We start from the raw sequence: 10,696 nt of genomic DNA on the forward strand, positions 1-10,696 counted from the left end.
TGCTTAGAATAATGGCCTCCAGATCCATCCATGTTACTGCAAAGGATATTATCTTATTATATTTTATGGCTGCATCACACTACTTATTTTTCTTAAAAGATTTTTAACATCGGTAATTACTAGGATATATTTAGAATTTTATCCAAGAATATGGTGGGTTTCTAATATTTTTGGTAATAGTATCCTAATTGCAATGCTGTAACATTAACTTTAGAGAATAGGCTCGCAATTAATTTAATATTTAAATAGGAATTTAGAAATTTTTTCCCCATAGATCTCCAGTAACATAGACTACAAACTATATGAAATTTTGTGTTGAATCTGGCTTCATTAAACTAATAATTATTAAATAATTCTGGGAAAAGAGTGTAGGTAACAAATTAATAGTGTACTGTCTTAGAAAATTCTTAATTTTTTTAAAGGATAAAATTATATCATTTTTAGCTTTTAAATAAAGTAATTTTTATTCAATGAGTATATTGATTATAAGTGAATCTTATACATTTTAAAACAACTTCAATGGTTCTTCATTTAACAGTTCTTTTTCAATATTCTTGAGATAATACATGTACTAAAATAGCACAATTGCATTTTCTGAACGTTCTCTAATTTTGACATTTTTAAAGTTTCACTGAGATATAATTTCATACACCATGTAATTCACCCACTTAAAGTGTACAACTCAATGGCTTTTAGTAGAGTCATAGACTTGTGTAAACATCACTGCAGTCAATTTTAGAACCTTTTTGTCACCCCCAAATAAAATCATAAAATCCTATACAGTACCCATCAGTGGTTGCTCACCATCCTTCCCTGGTCTCAGCTACAGACCTAGGAAATCTTTAATTTACTTTTTATCTGTCTAAATTGCCTGTTTTGGAACTTTTACCTGACTAGAATTATACACTGTATAGTCTTTTGTGGCTGGCATCTTTCATGTAGTGGTGTTTTCATGGTTATTCCTATTTTAGCGTGTATCAGTATTTCTTTTTTTTTAATTGGTGAATAGCATTCCATTGTGTGTATTTATATCACATTTTATCTATCCATTCAACAATAGACATTTGAGTTATTGCCACGTTTTTGGCTAATATGGATAATTCTCCTATGAAAATTCCAATACAAGTTTCTGTATGGACATGTTTTCATTTCTCATGGGTATACACCTAGCAGTGGAATACATGGATCATGGCAACTCAGTGTTTAACCTTCTGAGAAGCTGCCAAACTGTTTTCCAGGGTAGCTGCACCATTTGACATTCCCACCAACAATGTATGAGTTTCACAATGTCTTCACATCCTTGAAAATCCTTGTCATGATGTGTTTTTTTTTGTGATTATAATCATACAAATGGGAACAAGGGAGTGGTCTCACTGAGGTTTTGATTTATATTTCTCTGATAGCTAATTAGGTGAACATCTTCCCATGTGTTTATTGGCAATTGATGTGTCTTCTTTGGAGGAAGATCTACTCAGATTTTTTGCCTATTTTTTAAATTGAGTAATTTGTCATTTTATTATTGAGTTCGAGACTGTTTAAAATTAATGAGGGTAGTCTCCCTAAAGAGATTTCTTAAAATGGATGAGTTTTAACTGACTTGAATATATGATTTCCACTTTTGATGTAGAGCTTGTTCTAATATACAACACTGGTTTTATGTAATAATATCAATCACAATTTATACTTGACTCCAAAATAAATTATTATAGCAAAACATGAATGCATTAAGCCATACTTTACAAATAATGTTGTCTTCTCTTTCAAAGACACATACAGAATATTTCAGAAAGCAAAAACTGCTTAATGGTCAACAAATTATTGGGCTTTTACAAAGAAGACTTTGGCATTTAGAGAGTGACAATGTTATTTGAGTAAAATTAATTTTTTAAAATGACACTACTTTTTCCTACTTTACCTTAATAATTTTCCCTTGAATGTCTGTGTAGGAAGATTAACAATGTTGTCAACACCAGCTACATGTCTGAATCCTAAAACCTTGAAGTTGCCTGGATGTCAAAGCAGGAAATAAAAATATTTTTGGTAAAACTGTAGTATTCTAAGATACTGATCCCACAGATCCTTGGAAATACATGTTCAATTTTTAACATGGAAGCTTTTAAACATGACTAGGTAAATTACAATATATGTGAAAATGCTAAGAACATGTTTTGGAAGAAAGCAAGATTGTCGATATATTTTTTGAGACTATTCTCCAAAAGTCTCCAAGAAGAATACAAATTATTTGTTTAAAAAATTATGTTCTTCACAAGAACACAGGGAAGGCAACATCACACATGGGGGCCTGTAGGGGATGGGGAGCTAGGGGAAGGATAGCATTAGGAGAAATACCTAATGTAGATGACAGGTTGATGAGTGCAGGAAACCTCCATGGCACATGTATAGCTATGTAACGCACCTGCACATACTCCATACTTATCCCAGAACTTGAAGTATAATAATAAAAAATTATGTTTTTGGCATTTTCTCATTTATACATATTCCTTTCACTCTAAAAATACGATAGTACAAAATTTTAATCACCACAAATTGTCTTCTTTTCATTTAAACAAATCATGATTAAAGTGTAAAATGTTTCATATTTTTTCCTGAGAAAAGAAATCTGTCTTGTGATTCATAGAACAACAAATACTTAAGTATATAGTATTAAGTATAATAAGTACTTAATACAAGTATATTGAATACATGAATTAAACTTAAAATAAGTATTAATTTTTTTCTAAGGTAACCTCTCTAGATAAGGTAGAGGACTCCACGATCTGTAAGAGTATCATGAAAAGGGAAATAAAATGCTGATCTGTTGATTTCTCAAGGCAGACCTGCAGCTATTAGGACGTATTGTGTGAAATTCTGTCGTCTAAAACCTCAGACCCTGTGAATCCCAATAAGACTCAATGTCTGTCACATTATTACCCCATGGGCACTTCTCGGCTGTATTTGTGTTCAGTCCTTTTCAGTTCTCCCAGGAAAAGAAAAGGATGGGGAAATACAAAGCTAACACTTTGATATAATCTCCATTTTACTCCTTGCATATAACTAATTATAAATTTCTGATTTATTCATTCTTTTATATTATTTTCTCAACAATTTACAAAACAAACGCTGATGACCATTGGAAAGATTGTATAAATCATCTGTTGTGTACATCACTCCTTCAGGATGCTGAATTCTTCTTTTTTCTTTTCTTAGCAAATGCCATATTTTCACTTCAGCAAACCTGTGTAACAATGACCATGCAGCCCAGTGCTGAGGAATCATAAAAAATTAAAAACATTTGACTGGCAACAAATCAATTATTTCAACAATTTTCTTTTACTTGTAAGAATGCAAGCAATCTTAGGCATGAGTTACTATTTTTAGAGTCCTAGTTATAATACAGTTCTTTCAATTCTAGGCTCAATTAAGAAATTCAAATTATGTAGAAAGGAACAAGTATAACACTCTTACTTCACCTCAATCATGAACAAATATGTTTTCCACTCATAATACAGATATGCTGTGGGTGAGAAAACTGAATTTCTTCTGCATTAAAAAGAAGATTGAAAAGTAAAATGTGGAACAGATTTTTTTGAAGAAAGGACCTTAGAGATGTAATCTAGTGATCACTCAACTGCTTTTATCCTGCAGATGAGGAAATTAAAACTCAGAAACACTTCATTTCCCAAGAGCATACATGAGAAGCCAGGCTATAAATCTTAAAACAGCTTACAATAACTATTTACTATCTGCAACACATCCATCAAAAAGTAAATATGCGAGTTCCATGGCAGCCGGGAGTGAAGCCGCCTTTCTTCTTTGTGAGTTGCTATCATCGCCACTTGACAATGCAGATCGTGAAGACCCTGACTGGCAAGACCATCACCCTTGAGGTCGAGCCCAGTGACACCATAGAACATCAAGGCAAAGATCCAGGACAAGGAAGGCATCCCTCCTGACCAGCAGAGATCGATCTTTGCTGGGAAAGCAGCTGGAAGATGGGCGCACCCTGTCTGACTACAACATCCAGAAAGAGTCCATCCTGCACCTGGTCCTGTGTCTCTGGGGTGGGGTGCAGATCTCTGTGAAGACCCTGACCATTAAGACCATCACTCCTCGAGGTCCAGCCCAGTGACATTATTGAAAACATCAAGGCAAAGATCCAGGACAAAGAAGGCATCCCTCCTGACCAGCAGAGATGGATCTTTGCTGGTAAACAGCTGGAAGATGGGTGCACCCTATCTGACTACAACATCCAGAAAGTCCACCCTGCACTTAGTCCTGCGCTTGACGGGGGTTATGTGAATTTCCCCTTTAAGATTTCAACAAATCTCATTGCACTTTTCTTTCAATAAAGTTGTTGCATTCCTGCCACCCCGTCCCCCCCAGACAAAGTAAATATGCAAAACATAACCACTTGCTAAACAAATGCTACAAACCCACGGTCAAGAGATGAAGAACTTTACTCCAGCACTGCCAATCTTTCTTGTTCCGGAATTACTACCAAACTCACAGGGGTTCAAGTTCATCAGTGATTAGAAATAGAGATTAGAATTGAGGATAATGGCTTCTAATTTGTCCTCAGTGGCAAGTGATAGATGGTCTGTAAAGAAAAATGAAATGACTTTTTACCCTTGATTGACCAGTTTTTAACATCATGACAAATTGGCTTTATTTTCTCTCTCTAGTCATATGCGTATACATATACATATGCATATTCATATACAGTTATTATTTTTATGAGAACCATTTGCGAGATCACATATACCATGTTCCTTTACCTATTAATAGTTTAGTATGTATTTCCTAAGAACAAGGATATTCTCTTACATAACCACTATACAGTTAGCAAATTAAGAAAAGCTCACTCTTTGATCTAATCTCCATTTTATCCCTTGCACATAACTAATTATATTAGTTTCTGATTTATTCTTTCTTATTTTTGAAAACTATAAGCAGATAGGTACATTTTCTTATATATTGTCTTATTTCTTAAATGTATTGTTTTGTACAATAAGTCCATTAAAAAACCCTGCAAAGCCAAATGAAGTAAAAATACTTTCATTTTCTACACAGTTGCACATTTTGAAATATTTTTATACTTTTCTATGTCTTCTTTCATTCCTTCTTTCCCAACTGTTTTAAACCTCCTAGCAGAAACCAAACCTAATTTTCCAAGGAAATTGTGCTATAAACAATGAAAAATCTATGAGAGCTTCCAAACAGGGAACTGATATGATCAAATCTAGGATTCAGAAAGCAGACTGTGGCAGTATATGAAGGAGGCAATAAAATAGGAGACAGTTGATGCTGTGAGACTCACTTGTGAAGTTTGGGTAACTTTTCTGGGAAGGGATGTTGAAAGTGAATTAGGGTCAAAGTAAGAGGAGTAGAAAGTGGAAAAAGATGAAAAAAAGTGGAAAAAGATGACCACCATCTGAATTTGGAGAATAAAGAAGGGGAAGAAAGTGAAGACGGTAGACAGATATTGCTATAATTACCTGAACTAGAAAACAGAGGAGGTACTAGGAAAGAGAAAGATCAATGCTTTGGTAGTAAATCTGATGAGTTTCAGGCATTGGGGTCCTATCCTTGTAGAAAGGTTTAGAGTACAAATGTAAATACAGAGAAAAAATTGGGTGCTGTATAGACTGGTGCAGAGGAAAGAGTTTGCTTGGTAGTTTCATTTATGTTGTTTTCATGCAGAACTATCTTCTCCTCTTTGTACCTGCGCAGCTAGGATTGCAAGGAACAGGTGAAGATGCTCCTTCATGGTTAAACATCAGGAGAGGCTGAAGTGTGGCGGTCTTGGTTATATATGCTACACAGTTGCACAGAACTACTTAAATATTCAGTCTTTATGAAAGTCATGATATACCAAAGACATTTTGTAACAATGAATGTGGTGTCTGCAAAGAACTCTGAATACTGGGTGTTTTTTAAAAAATTTCTTTCTTGCCAATACTTTTGGCATTTTGGTCATGAAGTCCTTACCTACTCCTATGTCCTGAATAGTTTTGCCTAGATTTTCTTCTAGGGTTTTTATGGTGCCAGGTCTTATGTTTAAGTCTTTAATCCATCTGGAGTTAATTTTAGTGTAAGCTGTTAGGAAGGGGTTCAGTTTCTGCTTTCTGCACATAGCCAGTTTTCCCAACAGCATTTATTAAACAGGGAATCCTTTCCCCATTGTTTGTTTTTGTCGAACATAGACAAATGGGACCTAATCAAAGTCCACAGCTTCTGCACGGCAAAAGAAATGGTCACTAGAGTGAATCAGCAACCAGCAGAATGGGAAAAATTTTTTGCAGTTTACCCATCTGACAAAGGGCTGATAATCCAGAACTTACAAAGAACTAAAACAGATTTACAAGAAAAAAACAAGCCCATTCAAAAGTAGGCAAAGGATATGAACAGACACTTTACAAAAGAAGACATACATGAGGCCAACAAACATGAAAAAATGCTCATCATCACTGGTCATTAGAGAGATGCAAATCAAAACCACATTGAGATACCATCTCATGCCAGTTAGAATGGCGATCATTAAAAAATCTGGAGACAGCACATGCTGGAGAGGATGTGGAGAAATAGGAACACTTTTACACTGCTGGAGTGTAAATTAGTTCAACCATTGTGGAAGATAGTGTGGCGATTCCTCAAGGACCTAGAAATAGAAATTCCATTTGACCCAGCAATCCCATTACTGGGTATATATCCAGAGGATTATAACTCGTTCTATTATAAGGACACATGCACACAAATGTTCATTGCAGCACTGTTTACAACAGCAAAGACCTGGAACCAACCCAAATGCCCATCAATGATAGACTGGACTGGGAAAATGTGGCACATATACACCATGGAATATTATGCAGCCATCAAAAACGATGAATTCGTGTCCTTTGTAGGGACATGGATGAACCTGGAGACCATCATTCTCAGCAAATTGACACAAGAACAGAAAATGAAATACCGCATGTTCTCACTCATAGGTGGCTGTTGAACAATGAGAACACACGGACACAGGGAGGGGAGCACTACACACTGGGGTCTGTTGGGGGGAGTAGGGGAGAGACAGCAGGGGGTGGGGAGTTGGGGAGAAATGCCAGATATAGGTAAAGGGGAGGAAGGCAGTAAATCACACTGCCATGTGTGTACCTATGCAACTATCTTGCATGTTCTTCACATGTACCCCAAAACCTAAAATGCAATAAAAAAAGAATAAAACAAATTTTAAGCAAAAAAAATTACTCTCTGTGATATCTGAATGACATTTTAGAATATAATATGTGGGTATAAACACAGTTCAGTATCCAACTCCCACCCCTCTTCCTGGAGAAACACACAACACACACACACACACACACACACACACACACACACACACACACACACGGTGGTTTTCTGGAAAGAAGTCAAACCTCTGTTGTTGCTAACGTTTTTTTCCATGGGGAATAGATTTTATTTTTTCTTCTACATATAGTTTCCTGTTATGCCAGAAGAGGAAATGTCTTCTCTTGTTTCTAGCAAACAGACATACATGGACAGTGGGACACCATGTTCAGAAGAGAGGAGGGAACCTCACTCCCTGGCAGAGAGGACAGCTTTTATAAGAATCCTCAGCATGGCATGGTGGCCCACGCCTGTAATCCCAGCACTTTAGGAGTCCGAGGTGGGTAGATCACGAGGTCAAGAGCTCCAGATCATGCTGGCCAACATAGTGAAACCCCATCTTTACTAAAAATACAAAAAGTAGCTGGGCATGGTGGTGTGCACCTGTAGTCCCAGCTACTGAGGAGACTGAGACAGGAAATCGCTTGAACCCGGGAAGTGGAGGTTGCAGTGAGCTGAAATGGCACCAATGCACTCCAGCCTAGTGGCAAAGTGAAACTATGTCTCAAAAAAAAAAAAAAAAAAAAAAAAAAAAAGGTCAGGCGTAGTGGCTCATGCCTGTAATCACAACACTTTGTGAGGCTGAGGCGGATGGATCAAAAGGTGAGGAGTTTGAAACCAGCCTGGCCAATATGGTAAATCCCTGTCTCTACTAAATATACAAAAATCAGCTGGATGTGGTGGGGGCACATGTAATCCCAGATACTCTGGAGGCTGAGGCAGGAGAATCACTTGAACCTGGGAGGCGGCAGAGGTTGCAGTGAGCTGAGATCTTGCCACTGCACACCAGCCTGGGAGACAGAGTCTCAAAAAAAAAAAAAAAAAAAAAGAATCCTCAGTGCCCTGACTTTGGTACCCCTTTCTTCTCTACAGCTACTTTTAATAACATGAGTGCAATATTCATGTCTGATGAATACCTACAATCGCTGGCCATGAATACCTAAGAAGAATCACAGCACCAGATGGGGCAGAAGGAAGAAGATATTGAATTAGAAATACTGATGATAATTTCTTTTTTCAGACACATTGATGAAGATAAAGCACATTCCTGTGATGAGGGCCCTGTATCTTGCCTTTGGCCAGAACAAGGAGTAGAGTTAGTGGAACCTGAGACTCCGGAAGGCCTGTGCCCATCTAGCCATCCTGACACTAGTTGTGATCTCTTGCCTTTAACACCTCTTTGCCATTGTTTCCTCTCACCTTATAGCCTGATTTAGACTCTGTTGATGGCCAATTGTGATGCACCAGCATAGTTTATTATGACGATAGTATTTGGTTTTATTCTTATACTAATGCAACCATTATTTCTGCACAATGTCTTTCCATTATCTTTCTACTCACCTAAGAAGGGCTTATTATAGGAGAAATAGAAGCTTTATATGTAGTAAGACACAGCATCTTAACTGTGACATTGGAACCTTGATTATATCCATTAACATGTGTCTTGTCATTGTATGTGTGTGTGTCTTGTCATTGTATGTGTATGTGTCTATACATCTTCATGATCTTATTTCTATTGGACTGGCTTATGTCCTGTTCTTGAACATGCTTTACGTGTTCCTACCTCTCTGCCCTTTTTCATGTATTCATTCCACATCATCTTCACACTTCCCCATGATAAATGCCCCAACTCCTTCCATCTATCTGCATGCTTTAGAGTGGTGGGGTGGTTTATTTTTTATTTTTTATATTTTTCTTAGAGCGTCACCCAGGCTGGTGCGCAGTGGCAAGCTCTCGGCTCGCTGCAACCTCCACCTCCCAGGTTCAAGCCATTCTCCTGCCTCAGCCTCCAGAGTATCTGGGATTACAGGTGCCCGCTGCCACACCCAGCTAATTTTTGTGTTTTTAGTAGAGACAGAATTTCACCATATTGGCCAAGCTGGAGTGCAGTGGCACGATCATAGCTCACTACAGCCTCCACTTCCTGAGCTTAAGAGATCCTCCTGTCTCAGCCTCTGGAGTAGCTAGGACTGAGGGCATGCACCACCATTTCCAACTAATATTTTTATTTTTTGTGCAGATGGGGTCTTGCTGTGTTGCCCAGGCTGGTCTTGAACTCCTAACCTCAAACACTCTTCCCACCTTAACCTCACAAGTGCTTACAGATATGAGCCACTGTGACCAACCTAAATGCATTTTTAAAAATTCAAGATTTAACTGAAATATATTTTGCCATGACCCCTGTTTTTATTACTGTCATCTTTTGTTACTTAGAGATTGTGTATTGCTTATAGTCTGCTATTTATTTGACAACTACACTGCTGTATACTCTTAGTTTTATTTTTCTATGTTTAAACCTTGACTTTTAAAATAAATGTCATCGGTAGAATAATGACCAAACTCTTGGACTTTGGAGACAGATGAACTTGGTTTTGAATCCTGGCTCTTCTGCTTAGTCACGGTAAAATGTCAAAGTTACTTAATAACTTTGAAGCGTCAGTTTCCTCATGTGCAACACAATCATAGGAACCATAAAGTTGTCATGAGGATTAAATGAGATAATATATGTGAAAGACTTGGAACAGCGATTGAGAATTAGACCTAATATTTGCTCAAAACTATTTTTTCTGATCTTTTAAAGAAGTTGCTATGTTCACAAATCAATCAATCAAATGGTGCTATAGTGCTTGGCACAGAATGTAGTAGATAAGACTATCTCAAAGTAAAAACCCTTTTCATGAAAGGCTGATAATTACAATCATAAACATCATTCTCTCTTTAACCATGATGAAAGTTTCACTTTCCCTCTAATTTCCTTCAGTTATTTTTTATCATATATTTGCTCTTCATGTTATAATATTCTAATAACAGAATTGAAATTCTGTAGAATATTTTCTCTAACCATATGGTGTTCTTTGTGAAATCTTCCCAATAGATCAGAAAATAAATTGTGAAATGGAAAAATAAATTTATTTACCCACCACTTATGTATATCTGAAAGGAGAGGAGGAGTAACGCACAGGAATAAAAAATAAAATAAACAATATCAGAATATCAGATGGGTGCTTTTGCCCCATGAATCAAGGGCATCTCAGTCACAGAAGGCACACTGCTGATAGGATTTGGAGTTTCGAAATAATTTTGCTCTTAAAGGGGCCAAGGAAAAACTTCTCCTTCATCCTCTGAAGGTTCACTGAAAAAATCAACTCGCAAAAGATAGATTAGTAAGAGAAATGGAATACAAACTTATTAGCACAAACAAAGGAGGATCACAGAGTCATTACCCAACACACCGTGGGGGTACAGATAGTTATATATCCTTCTAGACAGGGGACATGGAGATGCAGAAGTATGGATTATTTCAGGGGGT

At 36.9% G+C, this 10,696-nt stretch overlaps 1 pseudogene; it reads left to right on the top strand.

Moving 5' to 3' along the window:
• Positions 1-3,755: 3,755 nt before the first annotated feature.
• Positions 3,756-4,299, top strand: LOC144581920 (polyubiquitin pseudogene; annotated as a pseudogene).
• The last annotated feature ends 6,397 nt before the right edge of the window (positions 4,300-10,696 follow it).

Source organism: Callithrix jacchus, chromosome 3 (genome assembly GCF_049354715.1).
Source record: "Callithrix jacchus isolate 240 chromosome 3, calJac240_pri, whole genome shotgun sequence".
Taxonomy (NCBI): domain Eukaryota; kingdom Metazoa; phylum Chordata; class Mammalia; order Primates; family Cebidae; genus Callithrix; species Callithrix jacchus.